This window comes from Mesoplodon mirus (assembly GCF_964341445.2).
Source record: "Mesoplodon mirus genome assembly, contig: HAP1_SCAFFOLD_330, whole genome shotgun sequence".
NCBI classification, from domain to species: Eukaryota; Metazoa; Chordata; class Mammalia; order Artiodactyla; family Ziphiidae; genus Mesoplodon; species Mesoplodon mirus.
This window is the reverse complement of record NW_028295610.1, coordinates 246,568-263,979: the sequence shown is the minus strand read 5'-3', so window position 1 is coordinate 263,979 and position 17,412 is coordinate 246,568. Positions and strand designations below refer to the sequence as shown.

Sequence of the window (17,412 nt, the reverse complement as noted above, 5' to 3'; positions counted from 1 at the left end):
TCACATTTGAATGGTTTCTCCCCAGTGTGGACTCTCTGATGGTCCTGAAGGTGAGAGGCCTGACTGAAGGCCCTCCCACACTCCTCACAATTACAAGGTTTCTCTCCCGTGTGGACTTTACAATGAATAGTTAAGTGCTGACCTACGGCTGAAGCCTTTCCCACATTCCCCACATTTGAATGGTTTCTCTACAGTGTGGACTTTCTGAGGAGTCTGCAGCTGTGAGCTCTGACTGAACTCCTTGCCACACTCATCACACTCACTATGTTTTCCTCCCGCGTGAACTCTCTGATGAATATGAAGAACCGAGCTGTAACGGAAGCCTTTTCCACACTCACTGCACGTATGAGACTTCTCTTTTGAGTGCAATTGCTGGTGAAGATCAAAGGTGGAGAGGTCGGTGAAGGTTTCTTTACGTTCATTACACTGGTAAGGTTTTTGTCCTGTGTGAATCATGGTATTCTGATCCAGTGTTGAAACCCTCGTGCTATCTTTTCTATAATCACTGTAGCCGTAAGATTTTTGACCCTTGTGTACTCCATGAGCATCAAGGTGGTGTGAAATCCAACTGATGGTGTCAACATCCTCTTTACACTGACACCGTTTATTTTTCATGGAAATTTGCTGGTGTCTATTCTGATCATTCTGTGACTCAGCCAATGAAGTTTTCCTCCAAGAATCCTGGGCTCTCAAAGTTGCAAGCCTTGCATTTCCAGTACTACTGGGATCACCTGCTTTATCATTTCATAGACGGTTCTCATCTTCAGAAATTTGAATAGAGTCCTGCCCCAATCTGGCAGGGGGAATCACCTTGTTTGTGGAACTGACAACTATTTATCATGGAGTCTTGGCATCTGGTTAAGTCATTTGCAATTTGTTGCCAGATTTGCCAGCAGGCAAGCTCTTCACGTGATCCTCTGTCTTGAACGGCCCTCAACTCACTTTGATTGTTTTCTTCTAGAAGGACAGAGAATTCAGAGATGTGGACACGTGAAAGCTTTGTTCAAAGATTCAAGATTTTACACTTAAGACACAGTGTGAGACTTTAATGAGCCTCAGGATGGTTCAGCTTATCTTTCGCACGACAAATGAAGTTCTCTGGTTTATATACTAACAGAAACCAAGAGATGGTCTGTTAAACTCCCAAATACTTAGCATTAATGAAACCCATTTAAAACCAAATGACTACTCTGACATACTATTTAAATCATCTTTCAAAAATTACATGTCATTCCTACCATAACACAGTATCAATAAAGACAAGCATTTTGCTGTGCTCACAGCTTTAACAGTGCCTAGCAGTTAGTCAGGGCTCAAGAAATGCATGCACAGGTGAACTCAGTTTGATTTCTAGGATTCTCTACAATTCTGAATCCCAGGTTAAGTTTGAACCAAGTCAGAGAAGCGAAACAGCTTTTACAAGTCAGGTATCAGATACAGGAAAAGGACTGGAAAGTACAGTTTTGCTTAAGTTGAAAGGCTGCACCCGAGGCGGCAGCACACCAAGGGGGTTAGTGCTGAGGAGGATATGAAAGGGGCTAAAAACCGGGACTGCCCCGGTGGCACAGTGGTTAATAATCTGCCTGCCAGTGCAGGGGACACAGGTTCGAGCCCTGGTCCGGGAAGATCCCACATGCCGCAGAGCAACTAAGCCCGTGAGCCACAACTACTGAGCCCACGTGCCACAACTACTGAAGCCCACGTTCCTAGAGACCGTGCTCTGAAACAAGAGAAGCCACTGCAATGAGAAGCCTGCGCACCACAACCAAGAGCTGCTCCCACTCACCACAACTAGAGAAAAGCCCATATGCAGCAACAAAGACCCAATGCAACCAACAATTAATTAATTTTAAAAAAGGGTCTAAGAATCAGTGGGGTTAAAAAAGAGCATGAAGACCTATGCACTGGATCCTTCTCAGGCATTTGTGCTGCCTAATATGTTCCTCCACTCCCCCTGCCAAGCAGGAGTCAAAATTTAGAGGCTAGGGAAGAATGCTGTCTCTTTAAAAACAGCATGGGAAATTTTTGGACACAGATACATTGGTCTTTAACAAGAATGAGTTCCAAAGTGAAGAATGGGCTTTATGAGTGAGCTGGGAATAAATTCCATAGCCTGTGATAAGTATTGAGAAGAAACAGACTAGAAACTATTGAAGAATGATCAAAGCACTCAAGGTGACATTATCTAAAATGCCTTCTACAAGGTACATACAAATGCACACACACACACACACAAAATGTTTGTAGAGCTAACAAAGATCGATTTCTTATTAGTGAGGTGGGCTTTGGAGGAGGCAAATGGGACGCAGCGGGGCAAATCTTTTAAGGGAAAGGCTAACTCACCAGCTGGCTGTTTTCTGAGACCTGTTCTCCCCTGGTATAAGGGATAAGGAAATAGAAATTTCTTTCCTTCTATGGGAGGGTTACCTAAGAAGTAGACATAAGAATCCTCATTCCAAACACTATTTCCTCCCCAAATGAATTTGCTCTGCTACTGAGAGCTCAAGGAAAGTCACAGGGAAAGCATTTTACTCAGTTTGGTTATAATTACAGGTTCTATACATATTTTTTGTGCAAGTTGATGAGGGCCAACTTGTACAGAAAGGCAAACACACACATACACACATCATGGGCACCTGAGAAGTTAGAATTAGGCTAGGAATTCATTTGAAGACAAAAAAAACATTTAGCAATATCCCTTATTCACTCGGATTTGTTCACCGCCTACTAGCTATTTTCATGGAAGGCTAATTTCTCTATCCATTAACTCATTCGTTTATTCAAGAAATATTTAAGAGTTCCTGTCATGTACCAAGACTATGCTAAGCACTGAGGCTAGTGAGCAATAAACATATAACAGCCCGAATTCCTCCTGCACTCCTGGATTACCCTCCAGTGGAAGACAGAGAGGTGAGAAACAGGTGAACAAAATGTACATGAGTGAAACGCTTAGAGACAAAACAAGGCAGGGCAGAGAGAGTAAGAAAGAGAGGACTGTATTTTCCATAGGGTGGTCAGAGGACAGCCACCTCCTCATCTTTAAGGTGACTGACTGAAAGAAGTAGAGGCCTAAAAGATTACAGGTGAAAGAGTATTCCAGGCAGAGAGAAGGACCAGGAAAAGGCTCTGTGGCAGAAGCATCCTTTGCAGGTCTGGAAAAGATAGGGTAAGAGGGAGGAGAGGTGGTGTATTCAGGGAGGTGGTGGAGAACGAACAGCAGCCCACAGAAGGCTCTAGAAGCCACTTTAAGTGGTTTTTATTCTAAGTAAAAGAAGCCACAAGAGAATTTTGAAACAAGAACATAACCTGACTTAAAGTTACAAAAGATCACTTTGCCACCTAAAGAACAAACTGTGGGAGGAGAAGGGTGGCAACAGGTGACCAGTACAAAGACTATGCAATAATCCTGGAAAGAGATTTCCAACTGGGACCAGGTGATGGACAGCACAGGGCTGGTGAGAAGCAAAACAGATAGAGAGCTAACCACAGGAACTCACGGCTGCTTGGTTCTCACCTAAATTTCTATCTGGGTTGCTGAATTCATCAACCAAAGCCTCTCTTCTCTTTCTATATGTTTTGTATCTCGTTTGAAGAATGAGAACATGCAAAGTCACAAGTTCACATGAACGGGCTAGAGCGAAAGTTTACTAGAAATTTGAGTTCCAACTGCATATTCAAGGTATTGAAAGCTGTGTTTTTCAAACTTTGTATCACGACCCCCTGAAGAAACAGCATTTATTTCACAACCTAGATACACAGGTAGAAAAGTATACATTACTAAAACGAAGCTTGAATGACCTATATCTAACCAATGTCTCCTTTCATGAAATCTGTTCCCACTGGCTCTCACACCACTCATGCCATCGCCCAGAGTTTCTGCTGCAATGTGTTGTACTCTTCCTAAGAAACTCTGATATTTCCTATACTATTTTATTTCATTAAAAAATCACACGTAGGGCTCAATAAATTGGCTTTATGATCCACTAATGGCGGGGAGGGAAATCTGAAGAAGAATACACAAGGTACAGCAAGATACTGTCGATTTACAGTTCTTTTACAAAATAATTGAAAAGGACCTGAAACACACTGTTTGGAAAGACCAGAGACATCCTCTCGTGTCCCACAGGAATTGCAAAAGTCTGGTCCCCAAACTCAGGGAACCACCTCAAGAGGCCCAAAGCCTTGAAACACCAAGGTCACAAAGACACTCGCAGAGAAAGGCTGTCCTCACCCACTGAGACCAGGTTCCGGAAGTTTTCCACCATCACATCCTGGTACAGCTTCCTCTGGGCCGAGTCCAGCAGCCCCAGCTCCTCCTCTGTGAAGGCCACGGCCACGTCCTTGAAGGTCACCGCCTCCTACGACAAACAACACCACCTCAATCTTATACCCAGTGGCCAGTGGAAGAGGGGCAGCCCCGAGGAGACGAGGAGGATGGGAAGTTGCTCCGGCTCCTGTGAGGTGTGCAGACTTCCCAGCACCCCCTCCTTCCATCCTGCCAATGCCACACACTGACTTTCCTCAGCCTCACCGGACGTGCAGCTATGAAAGAGAAAGCTTTGTGTATTTACCTGGGGCTCTCAGACAACTCATAAGTAAACTCCCTAGAATTCTAACCACTGGATCCTGAACTAAAAAGCTTTCACTCTTTAATTATTATTGCCAAGTGCCCCAGAAACAGTTACCAATTTAGTCCTGGCAGTATTTGATGGCACCTGCTTTCTCACTGAGGTGGGAACCAGCTGAGAAGGAGTGTTATATGTGGAAACTAACCAAAAGGCCGTGCCAGGTCTCTGAATGAAAACTCTCTCTTTCCCCGTTCCTGTCTTTCGCTTGAATGCAATACTCTGACTCCAGACCCTTGGTTTTCTGGGTGAGTCTGAGTTGGTTCCTCCTTTTTTCACAACCCCGATTCTTTATATTTAAAACAAAGATGAAACCAAGCACCTCTTTATACAATTGTTCTGAGCTGTCTATGCAGTGACAAGTGCTTTAAGTACCACTGGACTTTTTCAACTAAGGTCATGTATTACTCTGATTAGAAAAAAATATAAGATGGAAAAAGAAACAAACCAGTAAATAAAATACACAAAGGGTCTGACTCAAGCATGGGGAAGACTGAATCTAACTCTGGTCGTGAGAAAACTTCTAACAATACATGACTTTTTCTGCGTGAAGCAGCAGTTTGATCCTGCTGTGCTCTGCCGTATTTGGATATTCTACCAAAAAACATCCAAGGCACCACATGTAAAACATACCTCTTAAATTCTGAATACCTAAACCTACTATGTTAAGGGCAAAAAGGGGCAATATTCTTCAGAACAGATATTTTGAGAAACAGGTTAAATCAGGAAAACCGTCACTGTAGTGCTCCTGAAACAGGAGAAGTCTTTAAACTAAATGTCTGTGAATAAAGAATAGTTTAAAAAATAGGTGCAGGGCTCCCCTGGTGGCGCAGTGGTTGAGAGTCCGCCTGCCGATGCAGGGGACACGGGTTCGTGCCCCGGTCCGGGAAGATCCCACATGCCGCGGAGCAGCTGGGCCCGTGAGCCACGGCCGCTGAGCCTGCGCGTCCGGAGCCTGTGCCCCGCAACGGGAGAGGCCACAACAGTGAGAGGCCCGCATACCAGAAAAAAAAAAAAAGGTGCATAAGTTTGCAGGAACATGATAAAGCAATTAAAAGTGAACGTTAGCTAGTATTAAATGAAAAAAACAATTTAAAACTGTATCTATGTTATAAATACAAATACACATCCATGAATACATATGATGGAGAGATTACAGAAATATAAAAGCAGCTAATTTGTAAGCAGGTAAGCAGTAGACTGGAAGATGTCCTTCATTTCCCTTAATTTTTCTTTTACTTGTAAAATAAAAAAAGATGAAATAAAACAAAAATTAAAACCGAAACCAATTAAATTTAACAGGAATTTTTAAAAAAAGCACACATGGCACACTCAGGTCCTCATATGCTTAGACTCTCCTTGAAAGAGAAAACCCATATGGAACTATACCCAATATTTCGTAATAACCTATAAGGGAAAAGAATCTGAAAATACATGTACATATATGTATAACTGAATCACTTTGCTGTACACCTGAAATTAATACATTGTAAATCAACTATACTCCAATCAAAAAAAAAAAAAAAGAAAAAGAAAAAAAAAGAGGAAAACCTGTGTCCAACCTGAGTACAAAAATGGCGTTTTTAACAGCAAGAAAGGCAAGCTCTACTCACCTGGAATGTGCTCATTTTCTCTCTCCTTCTGGGGCAGTGCAGAGTCCTAGCAAGACAGACAGGGAAAGAAGAAGTCAAACTGGAAACTGGTTTAAAGAAAAAGAAGTCACTAACCCACGTGGTGCTCATTGTGAATTACCAAGGCTCCCAGTCCTCGGGGTGGCTACAGCTGATTATGCTTGATGAGCAGAGCCCCACGCAGATACCAGATGCCCCCGTGAACCCCCTCAGTGGCTGTGTGAGGAATGACCTGCCCAGCCATACACAGTGGCCCCCTCACAGGGTGCCTGCAGCTTCCACAGGGGTCATTCTTATTCTGGGTATGGTGTAAACAGAGACCATGTAAGTCAGAGTAGGTTTTGGAGTCAATATGCGTGGGCTCTGATCAGGCTACGCCATTCACGAGCAGTGTCACCCTGGGCAAGTTATTCACATCTCTTCGCCTCAGTTCTGTCCTCTGCCAGTAGGGGAGAACACGGGCATCCACCTCGTGAGATCGTCATAAGGTAGGAAGCTCTGAGAACACCACTGTCAGGGTTTCTTATTTCTTAGCAACTGCGGTAAAGCAGATGATATTTTAGTGAGAAATTATCCTTAGAGATGTGATTTCTACCAACAGAAGACTGTCAGACATGTGGAGGTCCTACGTTGTTGCCCTGTTATGTGAGAGTCTTTATAGACTTCTGAAAATCTCTGCTTGTCTTCCTAAAGATTTTGTGACTGCAACAATAATATTTAAATTGACATGGACAACTTTTTACAAAAGGTATAAAAAGACGTTAAGTTTCCTTTTAAACAGGAAGTACCCTTTTGACAATTATGCACAGAGGTAAAGAGAACTAATAAAAGCCAGGATTCTGCAACAACAGTAAAAAATAGTTTGACAGTCCATACCTAATTCAAATGAAAAAAAGACAGGAATCTGAATTGTAATTATATCATTATAAATATAGGAAAGTTTAAGAAATAAATGGGAGACTTCCCTGGTGGTGCAGTGGATAAGACTCCACATTCCCAATGCAGGGGGCCCGGGTTCGATCTAGTACAAAAGATGGCAATGATTCCACTCCCCAAAGCTTGGGAGCGAGGTATCTTCACAACTTCTAACGACCTCCATTTTGACTCTACACTTGCTAGCTGTCTTCTGCTCAATTCAGGATTCTGAAAGGGGCCCTGACAGTTGACAATAATTAGTGGGGGAATAAAATCATTGGACTAAGTAGGCCTTGGTGAATCCAGCTCAGTTTTATCTGTGACATCCAGCAGGGTCAATTTCCTCGGCCTCAGTTTCCAGAAAAGACCCTCTCTTGAGCTTCTCGAATTTTCACGTGCATGTGAATTACTGCGGGATCTTGTTGGAACGCAGCCTCCTGGACCCCCTACGCAGAAATTATAAATCAGAAGGTCTCGAATGGGGCTCAAGGCTGGGCATTTCTATCCAAGTGATGCCAAGGCCGCTGGTTTGTGGACCACAATTTGAGTAGCCCTGCAGTGTAACATCAGTCCCACAAAAAACAGCCTCCACTACACAGAAACATACACAAAGAGTAACCAGACAAAAAGGCACGAAAACATTAACAACTGGTATCTTTACATCCTAAAGTTACAGATAATTAAAATTTTTCTTTATGTATATATCTGCATTTTTCCATAATGATTATGCTACTTCTATGATATACATATTATTTGAAATAAAATAAATGACCCAGTTGAGAAAACTATCTTAAAAACTCATAAAATAGCCTAAACCTTGCTCTCAAGGTCCCCACAATTAAGTCCCGACCTCCTTTCATGATATGATTCTAGCCAGTTCCCTATGCTCAAAGAGAATATACCAAAGGGATTAGCAAACTCAGCTGCTGGACTCAAACTGCCTGGGTCCCAACCCCAGCTCTGCCTCCTACCATCTGGGTGAGGATGGGCCAACAGGGTTGTGTTCCCTGCCCCCAGCTCCTCAGCCTTAAAGTAGAGAAAACAGCAGTACCAATTCACAGAGCCACCGCCTGATGGAAAAGTGTTCATTTGCATAAAGCTTTTAGAATGGAAATTAGTGACCAAGGCTCAGTTATCATCGTTACCCATGTCTCATACGTTCTACAATTTATAGGAATACCTTAAGGAGAAGAATGCCAAGTCCTACTCACGTGGGGCTCTGTTGCCTCTTCCTCCGTGCAGTGCTTTGTGAGAAGCCAGGGCTGGGGAAGGAAAGGAGACTGTGAAATACCAGGGCTGTGTTTCCATCCCCACTAATTCATACCGCACCCCCTTCCGCCCCCGTACCAGCTACAAGTCCTCTCCTCCCAAAACAGGCCAGGAGTCCAGGACAATTCAGCTTCCTGGGCTCACAGAATCCCGCTGCGAAATGGGTGCCTCCCGAATTAGCGTAGTATTAATACCAACCATGTATCAGGCAGTTGTAGACCTTTTACTTGTGCTATCTCGTTTCTTCTCACAACACTATATTAACAAGGCGTTCCTTTTTCCCCCCTTTTACCGAACAGCAACCGAGGCACAGAGGAGTTAAGCAACTCACCCAGTGTGACGCCGTATGAAGCGGTAGGGCTAGCTCATAGGTGGGGGACGGGGTCAGGTTAGGGGTGAAGAAAACCGGGGAGACCCTCAAACCCCAGGAGGCACGACCTGAGCCCACCCCATCCCGGGTACGTTACCAAACGCAAAGAAGCTCCGCCCGCGGGGCGTACATCACCACTCCAGGCCCTCAAACCTCCGCTTTTAGCCGCTCCTCCTCTTTCTCCCCAAACGAAAGGTCTGCAAAGGGGAAGCTTGAATGGGTCGTGAAGAGCGGACCTGAAACACCGTCATCAGGCAAAACATGGCTGCTGCGTGTCCTCCTGGGGCGGAAGTGCCTGCGACTAACCCGGAACTCCTGGACCATATTTCCCAGAATTCCGCGGGTAAACCTTTACAGCGAGGCGTTACTGTAGCTGCAGTATATGGGACTACACGAGTTTACGAGCTCTGGACTACATGTCCCAGAATGCAAGGGTGGTTGCGGGGGTGTCTACCGGCACGAGCTCTGGACTACATGTTTTCACTCTGGTTTTCACTTTCCGGAATCCCTGAGAAGGTCTCAGGCCGTCTTGCCGTTCTACTGTGTAGGCCTCAGAAGAGTGTAGATTCTGTTCATTGAAAGGCGTACAAACTCAGTAGAATTTTGGACGTCTTCCAGAGGCTAAGCGACATAAAAGCATTACCAGCCACGAAGGCTTCCTGGTAAACCCCAAAGAGTTTCACCATTGGAATAAGGGGAGAAGGAAACTGGGCTTTCTTTGGCAGGGACTGAAGCCAAACGCCAAAACACCTCATTCCCTGAAATTGTGTAAAGGTGAACGTGTTTTGTTAGCATCTTACAACCCGTGCAGAAGCAAGGGAAAATCCTTTCTAGAGACAGACATCAACATCCTAGGTCTCAAGTTATTTCTGTAATTATAAAATCTGTGACATTGCTATTTGACCAAGTGAACTTTAAGGGGAAGGAAAAAGCATTACTTGACATACGGAGGGACACTTCACAGTCATAAAAGTTTCAAATTCTCAGAAACTAATAACTTCAGCTGATACTTTATAAAGCAAACATTGACAGAACCATGAAGAGAAACATTCAAATTCATAATTGGATCTGGAGATTTGAACACATACATAGAGGGAAATGTTGAGCCTTAAAAGCATATATTAAAGTAGAAAGGGGGGCTTCCCTGGTGGCGCAGTGGTTGAGAGTCCGCCTGCCGATGCAGGGGACACGGGCTTGTGCCCTGGTCCGGGAAGATCCCACATACCACGGAGCGGCTGGGCCCGTGAGCCATGGCCGCTGAGCCTGGGCGTCCGGAGCCTGTGCTCCGCAACGGGAGAGGCCACAACAGTGAGAGGCCCGCGTACAGCAAGGAAAACAAAAACAAAACAAAACAAAACAAAGTAGAAAGGAAGTTGAAAATTGATTCAGAAAACATCCATTTCAGGAAATTAATAAATGAATAATAAAACTGAAGAAGGCAGATGGAAAAATATAAGATCAGATGAATGAAATACAAAATAAAGTAGATCCCACACACCCCCACAAAACAGAAATTAAAGAAACAAACAAAACAAACAAAAAAAGATCATCCATAGTATAAACAAAGATTTTTTCAAAAATGTGTTCCAAATTCTTTCAGGAGAATATCCTCCAAGAACTATTCCTGACTTAAGCCAACATAGCACACAGGATTTCTTTCCACTACAAGTAAAGTGAAATCTTGGATATAGCATGATGAAATACGGTAACATGATTAAGTTTTATTTATTCACCTCCTGTTCCCTATGGCACCCTCCACTCCCTTCTCTACCCCGTAAGCTACCATTCTAATTTGTTTGATGTGTTTTCTTTTGGGTGTGTTCTTGTGCAAAATGTGCACTTGTGTATAGTTTCAATTCATATAAATAATATTGTGTCATAAAATTCATTCTGGTGTTTATTTCCTTCATTCAGGAGTATATTTTTAAGATTCACCCATCCAGGCTTCCCTGGTGGCACAGTGGTTGAGAGTCTGCCTGCCGATGCAGGGGACGCGGGTTCACGCCCCAGTCTGGGAAAATCCCACATGCCGTGGAGCGGCTGGGCCCGTGAGCCATGGCTGCTGAGCCTGCACGTCCGGAGCCTGTGCTCCGCAGCGGGAGAGGCCACAACAGCGAGAGGCCCACGTACCGCAGAAAAACATACAAACAAAAAAACATTCACCCATCTATCTAATTTGTTTCATAGAGTTCCATTTTCTGCACCCACATTTTACCTGTACTCTTCCAACTGCCATGCCAATGATAATAAAATAAACATCTTCTTACATTTGTTTATAGACGTATCTGAGAATTTCTTTGGAGTACATACCCGAGGGAAATTATTTCATAGCAAATATGTATACCTTAATAATATAGCCAGATTGACTTCCTGAACGGCTACACCAGTCCAGATTATCAAAGAGTTGCACGTCAGGTTTTTGTGCAACTACTTACCTTCATTTGGACGACTCATCACCATTTTGCTAGTGTATTAAATGTATAGTAGTATCTTGTTTTAGTTAAATTTCTCTGATTTCTAATAAGTTTGATCTTTTTTTCAAATGCTTGGTAGCTTCATCTATAAGTGTCTACTTACAACTTTTGCCCCATTTTCTAATGTGGATGCTATCTTTTTCTTCCTCATTTCTATTACATATTCTGATTATTAATACCTTTTCAGTTTTACCAATTACAAGTATCCTTTCCTAATTGGGCACGTGTTTCTAAAATTTTTCTATTGTGTTCTTCATGGAATAGAAATCTTTAATTATAAGATAATCAACCAATAATTTCTTAATATCTGTGCTTCTGAAACTCCTCAGGTGAAAAAATATATTTCTACCTTTTAAAAATTAACTTTCTAGACTTATCTTTCACATGTAGGTCCTTTAAATATTTTGGAGTCTATTTATGTACATTTTATTACATGGGATCCACTTTTATTTTTCTCCAAGAGAAATTCTTAAAAATAGTGATATTCATGGCTTGAAGGTTCAATATTACAAAGATATCAGTAATCCTCAAAATGATCTATAGGCTCAATCAAACCCCAATAAAAACATCAGCATTTTTTCCCTTGGAAATTGATGAGATGTTTACAAATATTATGTGGGAAAGCAAAGAGCTACAATAAGAGCTGGGGGCTTCCCTGGTGGCGCAGTGGTTGAGAATCTGCCTGCTAATGCAGGGGACACGGGTTTGAGCCCTGGTCTGGGAAGATCCCACATGCCACGGAGCAACTAGGCCCGTGAGCCACGTACTGAGCCTGCGCGTCTGGAGCCTGTGCTCCACAACAAGAGGCCATGATAGTGAGGCCCATGCACCACGATGAAGAGTGGCCCCCGCTTGCCACAACTAAAGAAAGCCCTCGCACAGAAACGAAGACCCAACACAGCAAAAATAAGTAAATAAACTCCTACCCCCAACATCTAAAAAAACATAAAAATAAAAAATAAAAGAAGAGCTGGGACAATCTGAAAGAAGAATGAAATGAAAGATATGAGTCACATTAAATCTTACTATAAATCTACAATATAAGATAGTCTGGTGTTTGCTCAAGGATAGACAAGATAATAGACATCAAAATCCATGTTGAAACAGACATTATAACAACGTGTAAAAAGAAAACACTGCAGGGAACTCCCTGGTGGTCTAGTGGTAAGGATTTGGTGCTTTCACTGTGGTGACCCTGGTTCAATCCCTGGTCAGGGAACTGAGATCCTGCAAGCCACGCAGCACGGCCAAAAGAAAAAAGAAAGAAAAGAAAACACTGCAGCAGAGAGGGGAAAGAACTCTTGTTAATACAGTTGATCCTTGAACTAGGGTTCAAGGGGGTTAGGGGTGCCAACCCTCTGCTAAGTTGAAAATCCAAGTATAACTTATAGCCAGTCCTGTGTACGTACATGGTTCCTCCATAATCGGCAATTCTGCATCTGAGGATTGAACCAACGTTGGATCGTGTAGTAGTGCAGTATTTACTATTAAAAAAAAAATCCTCGGGCTTCCCTGGTGGCGCAGTGGTTGAGAATCTGCCTGCTAATGCAGGGGACACGGGTTCGAGCCCTGGTCTGGGAGGATCCCACATGCCATGGAGCAACTAGGCCCGTGAGCCACAACTACTGAGCCTGCGCGTCTGGAGCCTGTGCTCTGCAACAAGAGAGGCCGCCATAATGAGAGGCCCGCACACCGTGATGAAGAGTGGCCCCCACTTGCCACAACTGGAGAAAGCCCTCGCACAGAAACGAAGAGCACACAGCAAAAATAAATAAATTAATTAATAAACTCCTACCCACAACATCTTCTTTAAAAAAAAAAAAAATCCTCGTATAAGTGCACTTGTGTAGTTTAAACCCATGTTGTCCAAGGGTCAACTATTGGTTCTCAGTCAGCTGGATATCCATATGGGAAAAATATTAATCATTACTGCAAAGGATATAAAAATATAAATTCCAGAAGATCTGCAGACTTAAATTTGAAAAGTAAACAATGATGCTTTAGGAAAGAAACGTAAGATAACAGCCTTTTTGCCTTGGAGTAGGAAGAATTTCTTAAGACCAAAAAAATCACCAACTGTGAAAGAAAAAATTGAAAAATTAGACTATTTCAAAGTTAAGAAACACCGTAAACCCAAACGCAGCACTCTTTGGCCAAAAGTGAGAGAGATTTTAAAAACATCTATGGAATAAAAGACTCAGATGCATCCCTCATGCCCATGCATTCTTCAAGGGTCAACTGTATCTACCAAAGTTGAACATATACCCTATAACCCTTTGGTTCCACCCATAGAAATATCCCTCAAACAAGTGCACAAGGCACATTCTAGATTGCTCACATCACCACTAACTGTGATAGCCAAGAATGGGGAAGTACCCAATACCCACCAATAATGGGATTAATAAATAGATTTTGATATGTTTACACACTGCAATAATATCCACCAATGAAAATGAATCAACGGTATCCACTCCCATCAATATGGATAAATGTCATGGATATACTGTGGAGCAAATGAAGCCAACACAAAATAGCACCTATTACATGACTCCATTTATATCAAGTACAAAATAGGCTAAGTGAATCTACACCATTACAAACTAGTGGCTACCATATGGAAAGGAAGGTTACTAGAAAGAGCCAAAAAGGGATGCTTCTAGGGTTTGGGGTTTGTCCTGGTCCTCCAAGAACTAGACGGCAAAGTGCTGAGAAAGACTTTAATGAACAAATATTTCATTAGGGGAAACATCGGAGAGAAAATGGCAGGGAGCTCTGGAAGGCTGGCAGAACTATCAGCGCATAGTGCAAGTCTGACCCTGAGTGAAGATTTGGAAGAAAGATTTGGTAAATCATCCGAGACTGCCTTGTCATCTACGTAAAATCCTTCAAGGCTGTCAGAGTCCTTGAAAGAAGGTCACTGGACAGAGGAATCCTGGTCTCCAAGAAATGGCCTGCCTTAGGATCCCTGCTGTGCTGACTAGGAGCAATCAGGGGCAAGGCCGGCCTCCAGGCAAACGTGGTGATGGATTTAAGAGCAGCAGCTGGGACCTTTGGCCAGTTATGCTCCCTGTGGTCATAACTGTGAAACAGGAGACTCTCAACGTGGATGCTTCCTTGTGATAAGATCGGGTTGTTTATTTCTGTCAGAAATAATACTGAAGCAACGTTGCGTCCTTCTCAGTATATCATACCCCAGAGATCTAAAACGTTCGTTTGTTCTGTTATTGATAATGTTCACCTCTTGGCTAAGGTAGTGTTCACCAAATTTATACCTACTCTATTTCTTGTTGTGATCAATACTTTGTGGAGAGATATTTTGGGTTTTGTAGCATCCTGCTCCTTGTAAACTTTCAACCAGTAGTTTTATAATTCATTGATTACTCTTGCCAGAACCTATCATTACTATGATGGTTGTAAATAATGATTTTTACATTACGTCATTCCTTCTATATATTTATGGTTTGGCATTCTATTATGAGAGCCCTTCCTTCCCTCCCTTCCTCTTTTTTTATTCATATTCTGTATGATAATTATTTATTTTAGGGTCAAATTGCTCAGATTTACCCAGTGTGAGTCTCTTCAAGCTGGATCTTTTTACACGTCCCACCACTCTTTCCTACTTTCTGGCACAGTAAATTTTCTCCAGGATCATTCTACACTTTCCTTGCTCCAGCCCTGAAATAGAAACGTGGATATACATGCTTATATACATCACATGCACATGTGTGTGTTTGTATATCCTCGCACTTCCATATCTACTTCTGTAAATACCTAGCACGTGCACTCACTCCCTCTCTCTCTCTACAGATGGGTGGACGGATGGATGGATGGGTAGACAGATCTGTATAAATAACTTATGGTCAGACTTCCATATCCGTGGTTCCTCTGTATCTGCAATTCTGCAACCATGGGTTCAACCAACCACAGATCATGTAGTACTGTAGTAATTACTATTAAAAAAAACCCTGCATATAAGTGGACCTGCCCAGTTCAAACCCATATTGTTCAAGGGTCAACTGTAACTTGCTAAATAAAGCCCTTTAACCAACTATATTAAAAATACCACCATTGGTCTGCGTATGGAATGCCATCCAAACCTGCTTTGTCCTTACTGGTTCCACATCCAGAGGGTCCTCTGCTATTATGCTCAGTTCTCTCCTCATGTGCATCTTTTCAACAAGAGAGACTTTTTTTTTAAACCTCCACAATGTAGGTATATCCACTTTTGTTTCTAGCTCCAGGATTTTCCCTCTCCCTATTATGGATCTGTAGTTAAAGCACAGCATAAATAATAAAGCTTCAACTGTTGAAACTCATGAATTTTTCTGTGTATGCAAAATAATCTGAGAACTGTTTTGTTTTTGGAATTGGCTTCCAGAGTTCATACCATAATTTTGATCTTATATGCCTTATGACAATATAGAACAATCATATGAGGTCTTAACTGCAAGGGATAATTATTTAATACTTTTTCAAATTCTATTAAAATAATTTCCTGCTTTGGCAATACCCACTATTCAATGAAAAAAATATAACATGAAGTTATAAAATGGAAAAATATCACAAAATGCTCCTTGCCTAGGAAAACCACTCTGGAAGAGTATCCCTTTACACATGATCTTATGCATGTACACATACATGTGTGCACATGCACACATACACAAACACTAACAAAGATTTATGGTTGATTATACTATGAAGGCTACAATCTGTGACCTCTCAAAGCCCATATTGTGTATCTCCTGCGATTATGATATGTCATAAATTTTTAAAATAAATTTTTATTTAATTTATTTATTTTTGGCTGCATTGGGTCTTCGTTGCTGCGTGCGGGCTTTCTCTAGTTGCAGTGAGTGTGGGCTACTCTTCATTGCGGTGCGCGGGCTTCTCATTGCAGTGGCTTCTCTTGTTGCGGAGCACAGGCTCTAAGCACGTAGGCTTCAGTTGTTGTGGCACACAGCCTCAGTAGTTGTGGCACACGGGCTTAGTTGCTCCACAGCATGTGGGATCTTCCTGGACCAGGGCTCGAACCCGTGTCCCCTGCATTGGCAGGCGAATTCTTAGCCACTGTACCACCAGGGAAGTCCCTGTCATCATTTTACCGGCTTCAGATTAATATAGGAATCTATCAAAACTCAAATTCTTACAGCTGTACACTAATTTCCATTAAAAAATTTAGTGACATCATTGATGTGGTGTTCATCTTTTTGGTATTTTAATCTCATAATCAATAACTTCCAATTCTATGATTTCTAAATCAAAGAGATCTAATATATTCTGATATATATACTCCTTTCCTGAAACCATGCTTTACTGCAACCAATAGGGAAAAGCACATAAATGTCAGTCTTGTCTCAATAATACACTGGATAATTTTATCAAATTCCTACAAGTTTTCTGGGTATTTGCCTCATGGATGTGGGGGAAGAATATGGCATAGCCCCTACCTGAGAAGTTTAGAAGAAATGCTACAATAATTAGAAGGCAAACATTTCAAAGTCTGGATGAAAATGCAGAGAATTAGAAATCAGTAAGTTCAAGGTCAACTAAAAATTTTTTTTCTAGGGACAAACAATTTTTGTGACACTTTCAAAGTGTTACAGTAAACCCTGCCTTAATATTGACAGACAAAAAATCAATTGTATACCATGCAGTTACTGTTGTTGCAAAGTTAATCATGTTTTTTCACTCTGTACTATCAGAAAAAAAATCACAAAGTAGTTCAATTTCTACTGAACACAGTCCTTGGAAAACTAGACGGGGTCTCAAATAACCACCCAACTTGAGAACAGAGGCTGCGGGAGGCAAGGAGCCAGTTGCGATAGGCTAATAGCATATTAATATTGAAGACTGGGGGGCTTCCCTTCCCTGGTGGCGTAGTGGTTAAGAATCTGCCTGCCAATGCAGGGGACACGGGTTTGAGCCCTGGTCCAGGAAGATCCCACATGCTGCACAGCAGCTCAGCCGCGTGCCACAACTACTGAAGCCTGCACACCTAGAGCCCGTGCTCCACAAAGAGAAGCCACTGCAATGAGAAGCCCACACACTGCAATGAAAAGTAGCCCCCACTCACTGCAACTAGAGAAAGCCTGCGTGCAGCAATAAAGACCCAAGGCAGCCAAAAATAA

At 42.4% G+C, this 17,412-nt stretch overlaps 1 protein-coding gene and 2 long non-coding RNA genes across 3 annotated transcripts in view; all 3 read right to left on the bottom strand.

Moving 5' to 3' along the window:
* The window catches only part of LOC309797347 (protein FAM170A-like), a gene marked incomplete at both ends in the record, with an annotated part of 518,827 nt that overhangs the window by 307,680 nt on the left and 193,735 nt on the right, over nucleotides 1–17,412 (bottom strand). The window lies entirely within an intron of this gene.
* The window catches only part of LOC309797354, a 74,381-nt gene that overhangs the window by 46,937 nt on the left and 10,032 nt on the right, over nucleotides 1–17,412 (bottom strand). The window lies entirely within an intron of this gene.
* LOC309797356 lies at nucleotides 6,249–9,005 on the bottom strand. Its single transcript, XR_014292610.1, has 3 exons — nucleotides 8,941–9,005; nucleotides 8,383–8,433; nucleotides 6,249–6,284 (listed from the first exon to the last, which is right to left on the bottom strand). It is a non-coding gene; the product is annotated as an uncharacterized lncRNA (long non-coding RNA).